The following is an 18817-nucleotide window of genomic DNA, read 5'->3' as shown; positions in this document are numbered from 1 at the left end:
TAAAAAATGTAGAAAAGGGGTTGGGGATTTAGAATAGTGGTAGAGCGCTTGCCTAACAAGCCCAAGGCCCTGGGTTCGGTCCCCAGCCCCAAAAAAAAAAAAAAAAAAAAAAAAAAAAAATGTAGAAAAGAGGCACGGTGATTGTGCCACACCTTTAATTCCTGCTATCAGGAGGTCAGCCAGAGTAAGTTCCAGGACAGCCAGGGCCACACAGGGAAACCCTGTCTTGAAACGACCACCAGCACAAAATGCAAATAAAAACAAAACGGAAGCAGGCAGGCTGGGGAAGATGGCTTGGCTGGTAAAGTATTGTCGTTTAAGCATGAAACTGAGAGTTGGGATCCCCAGAAACCAGGTTAGAGAAAGCCAAGGGCAGCAGTGAGCCAGGGATGCAGAGACAAGAGCAGCTGGGGCCTGATGACCAGAGGGGTAGTCAGGCCAGTGAGTTCCAGATTCAGTGAGAGACTGAATCTGCCTCCGACAGGGCATGATTGAAGAAGGTATGTGTCCAGTATCAACTTGTGGCCTCCACGTGCACCAACAGTGAGCACATGCATGCACACTTGTGCACACATAAACACAAACACAAAGATATCAAGCAGGGCACAGTGGGGACAGCTTGTGGTTTTGCTACAAGTCTGAGGCACATCCCTAGTGGTGTACACATTGGGTCAGAGCTCTCTTCAGTTTCCATGCCATGACCTCCTCACAGAGCTAGATCAGGCTTTTCTCACGGTTTCTAAGAGATGGTGTGTTCTCGAGGGTGAAAGTCACTCTGTGCAAGTGGTTATTAGACCTCTCTCTTTTGCACTAAGCATGGTGGAACACATCTAAAAATCCTGGCACCCAGGAGCAGAGGTAGGAGGATTGGGAGTTCAAAGCCACCCTCAGCTACCTACAATTCAGTAGCCTCAAATTCATGAGGCTAGCCTGGGTTATGTAAAACCTTGTCCTTAAAAAAGTAAACAAAACAAAAAGTTTTAGGCTAGCCTGGGCTACAAAGGAGCACCCTGTACGATAAACAAAGTTCTTAATAACAGGAGGGTGGAGATAGGCAGGTTCCTGGAGCTTGCTGGCCAGAGTCAAGGCGGCAGATTCAGTGAGAGATCTATCTGAAAAGCTAATGTGGTGAGCAATGAAGGGGGACGCTCACCATTGACCCCTGCCCCCACCTTGCATGCCCACTCTATGCACAGACACAAATACATAAATAAGCAAGTAAACAAACAAACCGAAACCCAAGTATCTCTTCTGGTTTCATTCTTGCTAATAACTCATTAGTCCAAGCAAGTTCTGTGGCCAGGTCTAGAGGAAATGGCTACCACAGAGGTCTATAACGCCAACAGTTGTATGAGAAATCGTCCCTTCAAAAAACCAGCACTGAGCTGGGCTTGGTGGCATAGGCCTGTTTTCTCTGATAGGAAGCTGAGGTAGAAGGAGCTAGAAGGCTAGCCTGGGCTACAGAGTGAGTTCAAAGCCACCTGGCTAACTTAGTTTTGAGACCCTGCCTCAAAATTTTAAAACAAAACAAACAAACAAACAAATAAACAAAAAATAAATATGTCCCAGGGACGGTCCTCAATAGTACTTACCTACCATGCATGAGAGCTTAGAGTCAATCCCAGGTAGAGGAAAACAATAAATACATACATACATAAATAAGTAGTCATACTGATTGACTTTATACTCTCCCTGCCTGTGAATGAAACTTTCTTAATAGTGTTGGGTTGTTCTGCTCCCCCCCTCGATATATGGCTAGTGCCAGAATTTTAAGTTCTGCCAATCTAACATATGTGCAGTGGGGTCTCCTCTTGTCTAAATTGTGTTATATTGATTGCTAGTAGGGTTGATGGTCTTTTCCTATTTTTTGGTCATTTGCTTGAATTCTTTGTAGCCAACAACCTGTTCCTACCTTCTACCCATCTTTCTGTCATATCATCATCATCATCATCATCATCATCATCATCATCATCATCATCATTATTTTAAAGTGTGAGATAGTCTAGCATTCACTTATTTTATTTCATGTGTATGACTATTTTGCCTGCATGCATGTATGTGCTCCACATGTGTGTCTAATGCCTGCAGAGGTCAGAAGAGGACATTGAATCCCCCATGGGCTGGGGTTATGGACTGTTGGAAGCTGAAGTGTGGATTATTATTATTATATAAATGTTGTTGTTTTCAAGACGGAATTTCTCTGTGTAGCCCTGGCTGTCCTGGATTTCACTCTGTACACCAGGCTGGCCTCGAACTCAGAGACTTCCTGCCTCTGCCTTCTGAGGCATGTACCACCTCTGTTCACTTTTAAAAAAAAGTTATTGCATTTATTATTACGTGTGTACGTGTGTGGGTGTGCACATGCCAAGACACACACGTGGGGGTCAGAGGACAACTTTTAGGAGCTGGTTCTATCCTTCCACTCTGTGAGTCCTGAGGATTGGGTTTGGTGACAAAGGCCTTTCTGAGACATCTCGCCAGCTCCTCAAATTAATTTCTTTCTTCGACATATTAATCTGCTGCAGTTTGTATCTTCTGGCTTCCTAGTTCCTAAATGCTTAACGTGGGCACAGAGGAGGAACCTTCTTCCTCACCAGCTGCTGGAGCAGGCGGCTGTGAGGGGAGGTCTTGGGCGCATCTTTTTTTTTTTTTTTTTTCCAGAGCTGAGAACCAAACCCAGGGCCTTGCACTTACTAGGCAAGTGCTCTACCACTGAGCTAAATCCCCAACCCCTTGGGCACATCTTTTGATAGGGACTTTGGGACACTAAGTTTCTTTGAGTTTGAGTAATAAACAGCCTGAGCATTTGTCTGGCCCTATGGGTGTCTTTGTCAGAGAGGTTCTGATGGGGAAACCAGGGTCTGTTCACCACTGTTCAGTTCTCGTGGCTTGGAGGACCTTGGCCGCCTTCCTTGCTTGTTCTCCCTGCTTTCTTCTCATCGCTTCAGACAAGCCTCCTTCTCCAGCAAATGAGGCCATGGCGCCCCCAGTAAAAACTACACAATAGTCAGAGTGTGACAAAGAGAGAGAAAGAGATGGGTGCTCACAGGCTTGGGGTATCCTGTGCCTGTATGCATTCAGAACCCTAGATTTGGGTCCTGACCAGACTCAACCTCTCCTCTGAGTGTCTGCCTGTGCTGTTCACACCCACGTGGTATGTCCTTCCCTAATCCCTCAGTGTCCCTCTGTGAGAGTCCCCCTTGCTTAACCTTCCAGACTCATACCAGAAGCAACCTATCTCGAAAATGCATGAAATTCTCTTACTGTGATTTGTTACTTCAGACACAAGCAAGTGGGGTGACTTACACAATAGTCAGATCCATGCTATAGGGCACCCCTAAAATAAAATCAATGCCAAAGGTAAACTGGGATCCTCGATACTGAAACCTCAGTTTAAGGGAACTTGACTGGAAATTTGAGTGTGGAAAAATTAGAAAGAAGCTGTGGTACTTTAGCTGAGAGCTCTGGGCTATGCAGCAGGACAGCTACTGACCACGTGCGGCTATATAGATGCTCATATGCATGGATTAAAATGGGACCAAAAGTTTATCTCGTTGATCACAATCATGATGACCTTTGTATAGGACCTTGGCAGCCATGGTTCCTGGCGCCACTTTGGACAGTTCAAACACCAAGCATGCTCAACATACGGAAAGTTCTAGTGAACAGTGCTGATTTGCATGAGTTCTAGTTTATCTGTTGCTATTTCCAGACACTTCTGCTAGGGGAGAAAGTAAAATCTCTTCCCTATTTAAGGGTGTGAAGGTCTAAGGAATGCCTTTGCCCCAGCTCCACTGTAGCCCTCTCTCCGGACCTTAGCTTGCCCTGTAACCTCAGGGAACTGATGCAGGGCCTTCATCTCCCATCCATCCTGGCTTCCCCTGGGGAAAGAGTTATTTATGGGCTGGCAGGAAGGGCAGAGGAATGGGTGGAGAGGGAGTGAGGAGAAGGAACTCGTTAATGGCTCCCAGATTCTTGCCTTTGATCAGGTAGTTTGGAGCGAGGTAAGCAGCCAGGAGATGAGGTGAGGTGGTGGGAGGAAGAGAGGAAGCAGAGGGTCTGTGAGGGGTCAGGTGAGAGGCAGCGGAGTGGGGGAGGGGAGGCGCTGAGTTTGTCCTGGCAGCGTGCTCTCCTACCTCCATCATCTAAGGAAGTCAGTGTAAGACTGCTATATTCCTGTGCCACCAGCTCTCCAATCCTTACAAAGCTGGGTCCTAGGAGATCTCTGGTTGTCTGTCCATCCTGTAGGGGTGCATAAAGGAGGGAGGAGAGGGGCCCAAGGTCATTAGGGCATTTGAAAGAAGAAAATAAAAGTCTCTTACAAAGTAATAAAATATATTCATATTCACTCCAAGGGGTTGGGGGACTCCTATGTGCTAGGCAAATGCTCTACCACTGAGCTATATCCAAATCCCTACTTGGTGCTCAAATTAGCATTGAATTCTCTCTTTAGCCCAGGTTAGCCTCAAACTTCCTATTCTCCTACCTCAGTGCCCTAAACAGTTGGGATTCCAGAGCTGCACCATCAGGTCCAGCTTTTAGAAATGACCTCTTATCCCTGATTGGGGACCAGTAGGTCTTTTATTCTCCAGTTTTATTTTATTTCCCTACGTCTCAGTTTCATCGCCTGTAAAATGGGAGTCTGAGTAAGTAATGTCAGTGAAGAGAGGTACCTACATGGGAGAACGTAGCTGGTGATTAGTAGAAACCCAATGCAGGTTTAGGAGCCTGCACATTGCTTTTTACTGGGGTCTTCGTTTGCACCCACCATGCTGAGGACCCTTGGTACTGAGGCCTGGGTCTGAGAGTCACTGCAACTGGAGGACTAGAAAGATTTTATGAGAGGAGGGGCTAGGACGCTTTGATCTCAAGCGGTGCCCAAGCTTTCCAGAGGATGACTGGGGCATGGGGTTGGGGGGGGCTTGTGTTTGGCACTGACCCAGGAGTGCAGGTTTCAAAGGCAAGCTTCAAAGGCAGGCTGTGTTCATGTGGCTTCTTTTGTACCTGTTCAAGGAAGAAACGCCAGCCAGTACCCCTCCTGCCCCAGGATGGCAGCTCAGAGCCCAAGGGACGTTTCTGTCTGTCACAGTGGGAGTCTTGTCTTGTCAGAACAGGGATGGCAGAGCCAGCGGGAGCCATCTGCTCGGTCTCACCTGTGGCAGGGCCCAGTGGAGTGAGGAAGTCTGTGTTGAGGTTAGGATGACATGGATGGGTGGGAAGGCCAGCCAGGAAGTACAGCTCTAAGAAAGGGGAGGCCTGTGGCTGAGCAGGCAGAGGGCTAGGAGCCAGGAAAAGGGCTGGGAGGGAGGAGAGGAGACCTGCTGAACCCTGCAGGAGCCACAGAGAAACCTTCTCTCACCCTCTTCACTTTCACTGCTGGACAGAGTCTCCCCCACCCTCACCCTCACCATGCCGCCATGCCAGCATCTCTGTGACCCCACAGGTAGCTTGGTTGGCTCCAGTGAGGGAAAGGGAAGATGAGTGTCCCAGCCCCTCCCTCCATGAGGTCAGGGTCACTGCAGGGGAACAGCAAGATGGATGAAATGCTTATTCTGCTGTCAAGTTAGTCACACCATGGCTGAAGGCCCCGGCTTCACCTGTGTGGATAGACTCTGACAGGAGACGCCTCCCTGCCTTCACCCCTTCCTGCAGGCCTGGAACCTTGGATGAACAAGACTCTTAGGATTGGTTTGTATGTCTTCAGACTTCCAAATGGAGCAACCCATATCCCTTCCTGGAAACAGCTCATGTTTGTCCATCTGTCCATCCATCCATCCATCCGTCCATCCATCCATCCTTTTCATTTATCCCTCTAGTTCTCCATCTTTCTGTCATTCTGTCCACCCACCCATCCGTGTAGCAGTACTCTACTGAACATCCTTCTATCCGCATTGGACATTCTCCAGCATCATCATCCCTGACGTAGAGGTGAAGAAATCCACTATCAGGGAGATTGGGCAACTTGCCTAAGGTGACACAGACTCTGAAGGGCAGTGCTCTTTGCATTAACTAGGCTTGGTTACCTCACCTGTAACCTACAGCCAGTAGCTAAGAGAGGAGGTATCTACTGATGTTCAGGGTCCTGTGGGTGGCCAGGTCTATGCTATCAGTCCACTAGAGGCCTCAGGCAAGGACTTCTCAAAGGGGTGCTGCTATGTCGGTATCATTTACTGAATAGACGTGCCTCCTCGTCAGCAAAGTGAGGCGAACAGACTGCTTCGCTGTTTCCTTGGATGTGGTGCGAGTCAGCGTTTAAGCAACAGTAATGTCTTAAGGTTGGCATGCCTTTAATCCCAGCACTTGGGAGGCAGAGGGTGAGGGGGACTTCTGAGTTTGGGCCAGCCTGGTCTATAGAGGGAGTTCCAGGACAGCCAAGGCTGTACAGAGAAACCCTGTTTCAAAACAAAACAAAACAACAACAACAAAACAAAAACAAAAACAAACAAACAAAAAAAGAAATGTAATAGGCTTGGGAGGAGGCTCCATTGCTAGAGTGCTTATTAGCTTGTACGTAACCCTGGGTTTGACCTTCAGCATCAAATAAACCAGGCATTGCAACACATGCCTATAACACTAGCAATTAGGAGGTAGCGACAGGAGAATCAGAACTTCACTGTTACTGTAGGCTACACAGCGAGTTCGAGGCCAGCCAAGACCACACGAGAACTTGCTTTTGTTTTGTTTTGTTTGTTTGTTTGTTTGTTTATTTATTTATTTTTAAAGAAAAAGGAGCTAAGGCCTCCTCTCTACTCCTATTCTCACCAGGAAGCTCTGCCTCAGCTGGCTCAGGCTGGGCCCTAGGCCTCAGGCTATTGCAAGTCCCAGGCTGATGAGAATGTGGCAGGGCTTAGCAGCAGATGCTACTGGGCTCTCGTGAGCCAGAGCTGGAGACAGTGGGCATAGTTCTTGGCCACCATAATGCCCGCAGCCTGAGTTCGTTCTCCAGGCAACTACACTGGGGGAAACTCGGAGCAGGTGTCTCTTTAAGGAAATGGTGTGCTGGGAGTCACAAAGGGCCAGAAGTCGGTGTCTGACTGTGGCAGGGCTTGTCCTAAGGACCAGGTGGCTGGGAGAAGGCCCAGGAGGAACAGATGTCTCAGCAGAAGTCGAGGCTGCTAAGGTGGAAAGATGGCGAGAAACAGCTCTGGCCCTTTCGGATCAGCTCTGGGAGTGGGAGTCTGGCAGGGCAGTGGTGGGGCTTCTTCCTCGGGGGGAGGTAAACCCAATGCCCTTGGCCACCTGCCCTAGCATTCTGCACACAGAGTTCTTACACTCGGTTCCCACACGGGAGGGGAGGGAGCTAGGGACACCTTGACACTCCTTCCAGAAAGAACTGCTGACAGATGAAATTCCCTGCCCCCACCTTCTCTGGCTCTGGCTGGCAGGCTGCTCAAGATCATTTGGGGTTTCCTCCTCCCCTACCCCCACCACGGCTCCTCCTCGGGCCCACCACACATGGCAAGCCTCAGCTCTCGGGCTCCCCGTGGCTGTGCAGACTTGGGGGCCAAATTGGGAAAGAAAGCAATAGGGAGTAAACCTTCTTTAGTTAGATTCCACACTTGCTCACTGGGCGGGCAGGACCCTCTGTACTCCTGACAACCCCCAGAGCTGCTCTGGCCAGCATCTAGGGGCCATATCTGAAGCAGCAAGGCGCTAGATAGGTGCCCACATGGAGGCTTTCAGAGCCTCAGCCCTCTGAGAAACCACAAACAGCTGGCACTCACCAGGGCAGGGTTAGGCTGGGCCAGCGTAGGCAGACAGCCACCAGCCCCTGATGTCCTTAACAAACAAGTGGCCCTCAGCAGCCTGGCACGTGGCACCGTTGATGGCCCCGTGCCCAGAACGAGAAAAACATAAAATCTCATTTCAGGCCCCGACGGGGCTTTGGTTCAGCATTGTAGAAACGTAATTCCATGCATTTTTCTTAAATTCAAGGCACCTGCTTAAAATTTTTCCGCCTTTCCACTTGAATAAGCAGGCAGAGAGAAACCAGTGATTTTTCCAGGGTTTCTTCTGGGCTCTGATGTTTCTGAGTCTCTGCTGGGTCTGTATTGATGCTGTTATAGGACAGTGCATAAGCTGGACCTGGTAACATACGCCTGGAATGCCAGATACTCAGGAGGCTGAGGGAAGAGGACCTCACGTTCAAGGCCAGCCTGGGCGATTTAGCAAGACCCTATTCAAGATAGATAGATAGATAGATAGATAGATAGATAGATAGATAGATAGATGATAGATGATAGATACATAGACACATAGATACATAGATAGATACATAGATAGATAAATAGATAGATAGATAGATAGATAGATAGATAGATAGATAGATAGATCGATCGATCCAGGTCAACCTGGGTTACCTGGCAAGTTCCAGTTCTCAGGGAGAGAAACTATCTTAAAGAACAGAGTGAGGGCTGGCAAGTTAGCTCAGTGTGTAAATGCGCCTGCTGCCAAGCCTAAGGACCTGTGTGAGTTCAATTCCCAGGACCCACATGGTAGATGGAGATAACAAATTCCCATCGCCTGTTCTCTGACTTCCACATGTGGGTGCATATCTCACCCCAAATGAATAAATGAATTAATGAATGAATTAATTAATTAAAAAAAGCAAGATGGACAAGTCCTAAAGATCAACACCCAAGATTTAACCTTGGTCTTCATATTCACACTCATACATGTGTATGTACAAACACTCACACGTATACATACACTCACACATGTGTACATACACACATATGTACATGCATCCACACATGTGTACATATATAGACATACACGTGTGCACACATTCATACACGTGTACATATACACGTGTGTACACACACTCACACATGTGTACATACATACACTCACACATGTGTACACACACATACACACACACACACACACACACACAGAGGCTGAGAACAGAGCTAAGTCGTAGAGGGCTCGTGTGAATCCCTATTTTCAATCCCTAGTGCAGCAGAAATTAAGGATGAAAACAACTAAAGCAACAGTTAAAAGCCCGGGTGTCGGAGCGGCCGTGTCAAGCAGCATCCTGGCTTCACCTCACACTGACTGCGTGGCCGAGAGTGCATTACGTGCTCTGAGCCCCACCCATAAACAAAGAGCATCAGTATTCTCACTCTATAGGCTCACGAGGAGAAGCTAACAAGGTAGCTTTCAAATCCAACTCAGCACAGGCCTGATACACACACCCGAGTGTGCACACATGTGTGCACATGTAGCAAACTGGGTTTGTATACCTCTTCATCCCAATTTTCCCCTTTAATAATGATTCCAACCCAATACTGTTGTTGTATTGTTGGTGGCTACCTGACAGTCTACCAGAGGAACATAGGAAGCTTATACCTGTTCCTTGTTGTTGGTTATTATGGTGACTGGACTGGGGGCTGGAAATAAAGGTTTACACAGCTCAATAACCACCTTCTTTCACCCTTTTTAGATCAAGAGATACAGTCAGAGTCAACAAGACCCCAACCTAATGGCCTCTCCTCTCAGCACACATTTTGGGTGGCAAAGCCTAGAATCATTTTCCTCCTGTGGGGCTTTAGGGCACTTCAGGACTTGGAGGTATGGTCTGTCATCGCTGTCTAAACTGGCAAGGGTCATGCCAGGAATTCCTGGGAGATACAGGTGAGAAGGGGTCTCATGGCCCTGATAGGAAAAGTGCAGCTGAGTATAATGTTGGATGTTGGCGCCCCCAAGGAGGAGGAGGAGGCTCTGATCAGGAAGGCCAATTCTCCTTCCTCTCAGAAGTGCCACCACCTCCTGGTGTGGGACTTCCAAATTTTGCTTTGTTATCTGCTGAAGGGACTAAAAAGCACACAGTTTCTCCAGCTTAGAGGTCTCCTCAAGTGGTTTGTGCCCCTTGGTGAGGCCAAAGAATAAAGAACTGGAACCTTCTGCCTTATTCTCCAGCCTCATCCACCTTCCCCTCACTTTGCTCTGGGGTCCCTTCCCAGCATCTCATTGTACCCATAGCCCAAGACACCCTCCTCCTTGCCACTTCCCAAGATTTAGGTTGATTCTAGAATTGAGTGGATATTCTATAGTTTCAGTACACTGAAGGTAGAGGCAGGAGGCTCAGAAGTTCAAGGTCAGGCTGGGGATATGGTCTCTTGGCAAAGCACTTGCCTAGCATAAGGAAGGCTCTGGGGTCATCTCAATCACACATAAAATCAAAATATAAACTGTCTTTTAGCAGTTGTAGTAACACAAGCCTGCACTTGGCAGATGGAGAGAGTGGCAAGAGGATCAGGTGTTCAAGGTTAGCTTTGGCTACAGGGGACCTTGTCTTTAAGAAAAAAGCTTTGAGCTGGATGTAGTGTCATGCCTTTAATCTTAGCACTAGGGAGGCAGAGGCAGGTGGCTTTCTGGGGGTTCAAGGCCAGCCTGGTCTACTCAGAGATTTCCAGGACAGCCAGAGCTACATGATAGAGAGACCTTGCCTCAAAACAAAACAGTAACAAAAAGTTTTGATATAATGAGTTTGAGGCCATTTGTCTACAAAAAAAAAAAAAAAAAAAAAAAAAAAAAAGAAAACCAAATCAAATGAACAAGCCAAAAACCAACCAACCAAACAAACTAAAACCCCAAACTAACAAACAAAAACAAAACCTTGCTAATTAAATAAATTAAAAGTTGGGGAGCTGGGGATGTAACTCAGTGGTAGAGGGAGAAGGAAGGGGAGCTCAATATTATCTATAAGTTTGAGGCTAGCTGACTCTAAAACAAAGAATGTATTCCACAAAGCACTGTGCCCAGCAGCCATCCAGATCCTCAGAGACCCAGTCAAAGTTCATGGTTAAACAGAAGCAGCTGGGATTTGAGTGAGTTATCAGGAGTTACCTGGGACAGTACACAAGAGAGGCCAGGTGGAGAGAATGCTGCCTGACCACCCCAAGGAGCCTAGTTCTACTCTGGGAATGCCGGTCACGTGGATAAACAGGAGGCAGGAGGTGGACTACCTTGCCTCCTCTAGTCTGGAACTATCCATTTAATCTTATCATGATACCTTCATTTCCTAAATGATATGCGAGCTGAATGTGGCATTCAGCAAAGGGCTTCACCATCAGCCTCAGCCCCACTCTCCACGCATCCTGAAGGCACTTTCAGATGCTAGACAAAGTTGGGGAAACCTAACTGTCGATAAAGCCACTCTCTGCAATCAGGCAGAATTAATTGTGTGAACACCATTGATCAAACCACTTAATACTTACAGGGGCTGAGAAGGAGCCGAGATGTAATTTCATTCTCCACCTGCTCACCCCTAATGAAACTCCTAATAACGCTCTAATTTTTCTTTCAGATAAGGGCTGATAGGTGGGAATGGGGGCGGAAGGCTGGGGGAAGGATAGAGAAACTTATTTTCTCTCCTTTGCTAGACTCCATCAGACAGATTCAAGTGAAAGACCCACTTCTGGAATATCTCGTCAAAAGCCACTTGGAGGGTTGTAGCTGAGTGGAGTGGGGGTGAGTTGGAGGTTCGACACAGACGATTCCAGCCTTGCCATCGAGGAAGGCTTTGGCTCAGGGTGATTATTCAGAGACTGGTGGACAGCTGATCCCTTTTTAGGCTGATAAGAAAACCCACGGAGGTTCCCTGTTCCCATAGCAAGAGGTTGAAGTCAGGAGTGTGCCGGTTACCAGTTCCAAGAGGGAGCCATGCCTCTCTCCACCCTGAACAGAATGAAGGAATGCAGTCTCAGGGTGTAAACACACACGTGTGGACACAGGGCATAGACATGTACCATGTACACATATTCCCACACATACAGACTGGTCTCTGTAAATTCTGTAAGGCCAGAAACCCTTTCTATCACATTTGCAGCTTTATTTTATGCTCAGGGAGTGTTTGAAATGTAAAACTCACTCAGCCGATACTTGGAGAACATGCATATGTCATAGAACACTATGCACAGCTATGACAAACACACACACACACAAGTATACACTCAAGCACACTATCTCATTTTGTTTCTTTCTTTCCTCCTCCTCCTCCTTCTCCTCCTTCTTCTTCTTTTTGTGTCAGGGGATCCAACCCAAGGCCTTGTACTTTTGTGACAAGTGCTCCTACATCTGAACTACATCCATATCTGGCCTCCACCCACACCAGCAACCTTGTCTGTTATTTTGTCCCTGACACAAGTAGGCACTTGGACAAATAGGTGCAAGCTCCATTCAAATTTATTTGCTCCTGAGGTTGGATTATCCCTTGAGTCAAAGCTCTGGTCCCTAGCCTCACCTGTCTCTCTCAGTAAGGTGTCTATGGCCCTTTTCTGGGATCTTTACTGCCTTGTGTGACGTCTGTTTGTCACTGTTTTCTATGGGTACATGTCCCTCATTAGTCCACAGATCTCACCCTGTCCACCTCTAAGTTCAGATGAAAGGACCTAACCCTCCACTAATGAACTGTAAGTTACCCAGTAGTCCAAGAGTTCCAAAGGGAATGAACCTTGCTCATTACAACTACCTCCTCCCTCTGTCTCTTTCTTCTTTTCAACACCTCCTCCCATGCTGTAGAGGGGGCAGTAGAGGGTAGTTATTTACAAAGTCTGTGCCCTGGGGACCCTTGTCCTGTACAACAATTACAGCCCCTTAATTAACTGAATGTAGTCAGCCTGTCGATGGAAGCACACCCCCCTTCCCCATACTGAATTCATGGCCTTGAATCTATTAGATAAGAACTTGTTAACTGAGTTAGTTACATCCTCAGACCCCTTTTTTATTCTTATTTTAAATTTATAGATAGGGTCTCACTTAGTTGTCTAGGCTGGCTTAAGAGGCTGGGGCTACAAGTGTGCCTCACCATGCCTGGCCCTTTATCAGAGGCCTATAAAAGCCATGTCCTCCAGTTTTTGAGTTGGTGAGATGACTCTTTATTCAGTTCTCTGCCTGACCCCATCCGACTAGGCTGAGCTCAGAGGGGCAAGAAGCCAATAGCATGAGCACCTAGCCTGTGTAAGTTAGGAATGCATTCGTGAACACACATAAGCTCCAATGCACACATGAGGCAGGCTCTCCTACCTGGCCTTGGTCAGTGTGAGCAGTAAAACCCAGGTTCCTCTGTCCTGATGACCCTCTCCTCAGCCCACCTTAGGTCAGGGATCATATACATTCTCACCACACCCCAAGCTCTGCCTCTTTCCATAGTCTATATAACCTCAGCTCCTTTACCTGGTTTTTAAGATCTGGGAAGGAGACTGGGCAGGGAGGGAGGGGTGGGGGATGGGGGCAGTAGAGGGTAGTTATTTACAAAGCCTGTGCCCTGGGGACCCTTGTCCTGTACAACAATTACAGCCCCTTAATTAACTGAATGTAGTTGGCTGTCGATGGAGGCATGTCCCCCACTGAAGTTTGCTGTGCCTGCTGCTGTCTAGTACTGGTTAATGAATATAAATCAGATAGTTTATAGTTAGCGAGCAGGGAACAGGTTGGCAAGGGCCTGAATTCCAATGCAGATGCCTGAGGATAGGAACATGCCCTCCATCTTGGAGGCCAGGGCACCAACTAGGGCAGCATTGGTGTGAGGTGGGTAAACCTTCCCACTGTACACTTGGGCTCTGACTGAACTCACACGTGTATGTGCAGCTGTGAACACGGGAACATTCGCCACAGAGGTCTCTGCATACATAGCATTGCAAACCACTCAAGTGAGCAGTAAAAGCCTTCTTCCTGGAAGCACTGAGCAAACACAGCATCCAGAAAAGCCTGGATCCTGGTTTCTTCTGAAACCCACAGAGCTAGCTAGGCATGATGGGTGGCTCGTGCCCATCATTCCATCTCTCAGAAGGCTGAGGTGGGAGAAGGGAGGACTGAGTGAGTTTGAGGTCAACTTGGACTACAAAGTAAGACCTGGCCTTAAAAAATGAGAGGAGAGGGGCTGGAGAGATAGCTCAGCGGTTAAGAGCACTTGACTGCTCTTCCAGAGGTCCTGAGTTCAAATCCCAGCAACCACATAGTGGCTCACAACCATCTGTAATGGGATCCAATGCCCTCTTCTCGTGTGTCTGAAGAAAGTAACAGTGTACTCATATAAATGAAATAAATAAATATTTTAAAAAAATGAGAGGAGAGAGAGAGAGAGAGAGAGAGAGAGAGAGAGAGAGAGAGAGAGAGCGCGAGCGCATGTGACAGATCCTTGGCTCTGGGCGGCTTCTCCCTTGGGTGTCAGAGCCCCCTGCAAACAACTATCTATCTGTCTGTCTATCTATCTATCTATCTATCTATCTATCTATCTATCTATCTCCAATTGGATCCCCGAAGCTCCCCACTGATCCTGGGGGGAGCCTATGGATACCAAGCTGGTTTTTCTTCTCCAAGCTGAAGAAATTCTGACTGCTCTTAGCAGGGGATGTGGAGGGAATGTCTGTGACAGTGGTATCTTGACTCCAGGCAGGGAGACTTCTAGAATATATGTGAAGTTTTCTGGCTGCTGAAGGAGCAGGCATGACCTCATAACCAGGATTGGATTCACAGACTGGTGATCTGTGCACAGAGCCCTGAGCTTAAAAGGTCTAATGCGTTAATGCTCTCTTGTTAATACTTTCTGAACAAAGGACCCTACACTTCTGTTTTGCACTGGGAATTGCAAATTATGTAGTTGGTTTCATTCTTGGGCTTCACACCCAGTCAGTGAAATGTACATATGAAATGTTAGTTTGGGGTTCAGGGATCAGTGAGTCCTTGAACTGAGTTCTAGCCATGGTGGGGGAGGGGGAGGTGTCACACGTGGAAAGACAGGGGATCAGACCTGGAGCTCTGCTAAGCTGGTCTTACAACCTGAGAAACTCACCTTATTTCTTGAGTCCCAGGCTCAGCTCCCTGCTAGCTCAGCCATAGCCTATCCTCAAGGTAGTGCTGATATTCTCTCTCTCTCTCTCTCTCTCTCTCTCTCTCTCTCTCACACACACACACACACACACACACACACACACACACACACACAGTCTAATGTGTCATGGCAAAGCTGCAACACTGCCTCCAGGAGACGGAGGGGGGATGGGCACCCCACCCCCTGGACAAGCCTGTACACGTCCCTCTAAACTCCAGAGCTCTGCCAACACCTCTCTGGCCTGTTTACTCCCCTGCCAGGAGGTGGGAGCTCCCGCTGTGGGGAGCAGAGAGGGTTGGCTTGGTAGGGGCAGACAAAGTAATTGGCATCCATGGTTTGATGTCACCCCACCTTCTGCCCTGCTGGTCCAGGCTGGGAAGGGTGACAATTATTTACTTCTCCTGGGTTTCCCTGCTGGGAGACCTGTAGGGAGCAAAGCAATGATCTGCAGGTCTTGGAGACAAAGGAAACCGATCCTATGACCATGGGGTGAGTGGTGGCAGACAAAGCCAGGGACTCAGAAGCCAGCCAAGGAACTAGAGGTGGGTGGAGCTACATATTCAGGGTCCTCCAACCCTACTCCACTAGGCCTAGGTAAGCGAAGTCACCCCAACCCAGACTCTAGGGATCTGGGAGAGGGCCTTGGAATTTCACCCTGCCTCCCATCCTGCCTCCTCTGTTACCTCAGAGGGTCCAGCAGGAGGCTTTGGAGAAGAAAAGGGCTTCAAGCCCCAGAGCAGACTGGGGGACTCTAGAGGGTCTGTAAGGTCAGTCTAGATCCAACCAGTGGATCTTTCACAAAGGTACTCCACAGTCCTGACTAAAGTAACATGGACATAGCGATTTTGCTGACCACAGGTAGACTGTGGAGATCAAATTTCTGCTGCCTTGACACTACTCTTATCCCTGCCCACATCCAGTCTGCATCACACGCCCCTCCCAAGGCAGACCACAACTCCATGTCCCTGTCAGACCTGAGAGAGGAGAGATCCAGGAGACTCCAGTGCTCTGACAGGAAGCCCTGTCACACCCTTCTAATAGGCCTTTGGGGCCTCAGAGCCCTACAGATCTTCATGCCACCCCCTTCCCCCAAAGGAAGATAGGAGCTGCAGGGGGAGGAGGGGATGGGGACTCAGTTCTCAAAGATGAAGCTAGAGAAAAGCCTGTAGGGGGCTTACCCAGTGGCTCATCGGGAAATCTACTCCACCTTGAGACTTAGTCCAGAGCACCTCCCCATACACACACACACACACACACACACACACACACACACACACACACACACACACACACACACTTGAGTTATCCCAAAGATCCCTCTTCCTGGAAGTCCTGCTCCCAGAGCCTGGGGCTAGGGCTGGGCACACAGGGGGAGCTGTTTGTGTTGATTGGGGGGAAATATGTCCAAGCTCTTCCACACTTCCCTTTGATAGACGGACCCAGTGTTCGAGGTGGGGATACCTTAGAGAAGGAGTCTCTAAGACGTTCTCAGACACTAAGAACTCCGTAGTCAGCAAAGGAAGGCGTCCTAGGGAGACCATACTGAGGGAGCCTTTGTGCAGAGTACAGATGAGTCGGGGCAGAGACGGAAGCTATGGAAAGGACCAGTCCCTCACTCTCTGGGCTCAGCAGGCATAGAACAGCCAGCTCAGCCTTGAAGTAAATTGAGGACCAGTCATCCTGTCAGGTCACTGACACCGGCCTGCAGATAGTAAGACAGGTAGAAGAGGAGGCTCTCCTAGCAACGTCCCCACACTTGCTCAGAGCCAGCAATCAGGACACCTCAGAGGGGTACAGTCCTGGGCATCCAGACATTGGTGGACCCTGTTCTACTTGACCTGGAAGAAAAAAGACAGATATCACCTTTGCCTCAACTATTCCCATTCTTCACAGAATCTCACTTGGGGTGCACCTTGACCCAGTGTGGTCCAAGTGACCCACACTGCACATCTCCCCTAGGACATGTAGACTATCCCCTGAATTTGGCACACTGCATGTTCTCTGTGCATCATGGGAAAGGGAAGGAAGACTGTTGTCACTCCTGGTATATTGTGATCACTGTCAACACCACTCTCCAATGGGTTTGAACAGAGCAGGAAAAGCAAGGCTTTGGGGTTCCAGCTTAGCCACCATGACCTTGGGAAAGCACCCTGAACTGTGTCCTTTATTCTGTTTCCTGTACCAAGCTCCCTCCACAGGTGCTTTGGGGGACATCAAGGTAATCTAGGTGGCCATCATGGCCCTGGGCCCTGGGCTACTGTTAGTTATATTATATATGTCCACTGTCTATAGTGAGGGGAGGCCCTCCTGCAGCCCATGCTCAGATCCATACTCCAGTTTCTGTCCCCACATGCCAGAAATGACCACTCTCCACCCAAGCAGGCCTAGCAGCCCACACTGGGGAATGCACCTTTGGAAACAGGCAAGGGAAGCCAGGGAAAGGTTGACTGCTTTTCCGCCCCCTCCTTCCCTGCAGTGTGGGTGACACCGGCAAGAAGCGAGCAGCTGACCCGGGTTTGAATTTAGAGTGTTCATTAATACGATATTATGCCATATGCTCCCGCACACTGTCTCCCTCTAATGCAGCCGCCAATTTGCTGAGCAGCCCTAATTAGTAATGGTATAATGAGAGTATTCAGAGGGTAATGTGGTGGGTGGAGACAAGAGGGGATTGCTCCTGACCAGTGGGGGAAGGGCAGGATCTGGCTGCAGAGGGCCAGTCCCACAATGAAGGGGACACAAGAGGGGCCATTTGTTTTCCTCAGGCTGAGATCCAGGAGGAACCTCCTTTTCACCCCATTCATCAGGGAGCTGCAAGGTGTAAGGTGTAAGATAGGTGTAGTTGTAGGCAAGAGCATGAGAACGGAGAGAGGCCCTGGGGGAGAAGGTGACTGTAGACCTCTGCTCTCTAGCCAGAGGTGGATGAAATGTGACAGTGGTGGTGATGATGGTGATGGTGGTGATGGTGATGATGGTGGTGGTGGTGTGGTGTTGGTGTTGGTGCGTGGTGATGGTGGTAATTGTGATGGTTATGGTGAAAATAGAGTCTGTATGTGTGTGGTGGTCACACTCAAACCTGTGAGGCCTGGCCCCCTGACCTGTCAGGCACCATGCTGTCCCGTCAGAATGGCCTCAACAGGTAATATGACCCATACGTTTCCGGGCAGGAAAGCTGGAGCTTAAGGAGGGTTAACTGCTTCTTAACCAGGGAAGGAGCTTTGGCCAAATGCTAAGCCAGGTCCTGGAGAGAGATCAAGATGGAGGGATTAAGGGTGAGCATAAAGAATTTGTTCACGCCTCCCCTCCCCTCCTTCTGAAGGCCCTAGCTGTTCTTCCTTCTTTACCCAGATCGTGGCTCCCCAGCAGAGTCCCTGGGTGGACAGCTCACAGCATTCCTAGCTTGAAGCCACTACAGATGAAGATCAGGGCATGCTTACGTCTATGCGAGCATCTTTGGTGCTCACAGCCAGAACCCCGGATCCCAAGCCAGAGTCCTCCCCTGGTTACTGATGGAAGGCAGAGAAAACTAAAAGTTCCTAAGCTGGGGGAAGTGTGGGTGCCCAACCAGACCCTCCCCAAGTCTCCCATACCAAGGTCAGCAGGAGGGTGAGTTCAGGAACCTTCTCTGAGATCCAATTGCTAGCGTTGTCCTTCTCAGCCCCTTCTTCCCAGGCATGGCTGGGCAGCGCTCCCTCCCCGGGTGATCACAGCTCTCCCGCCAACCCACATACAGGAGATGAAATATTCATCACGTACATATTGGCTCCTCCAGCGGCTTTTAGGGAAAGTAAATGAGACTGGCTGGGGGAAGGAAATGAGTGTGAGGCTGCGGAGGGGTGGGGGGGGGCGAGGGCAGAAGATGGGCAGTGACTTCCAGCTTGGCCTCTCTTGGATTTAGCTCCCGGAAGTCCATGCCCCCTTCAATTCTTGGTGCCCCATCCCCGACCACTCTTGCCTCCTCACCAATGCCAGCCAGGAGAG

The 18817-nt window shown here is 48.9% G+C and overlaps 1 long non-coding RNA gene across 1 annotated transcript in view; it reads left to right on the top strand.

Moving 5' to 3' along the window:
• Positions 1-15079: 15079 nt before the first annotated feature.
• Positions 15080-18817, top strand: part of LOC116908959 — a 7666-nt gene continuing 3928 nt past the window's right edge. The window contains exon 1 of the long non-coding RNA XR_004389042.1: positions 15080-15378. This is a non-coding gene — a long non-coding RNA (uncharacterized LOC116908959). The remainder of the gene's footprint in view (positions 15379-18817) is intronic.

This window comes from Rattus rattus, chromosome 9, assembly GCF_011064425.1.
Source record: "Rattus rattus isolate New Zealand chromosome 9, Rrattus_CSIRO_v1, whole genome shotgun sequence".
In the NCBI taxonomy this organism is placed as follows: Eukaryota; Metazoa; Chordata; class Mammalia; order Rodentia; family Muridae; genus Rattus; species Rattus rattus.
This window is presented reverse-complemented; position numbering and strand designations above follow the sequence as displayed.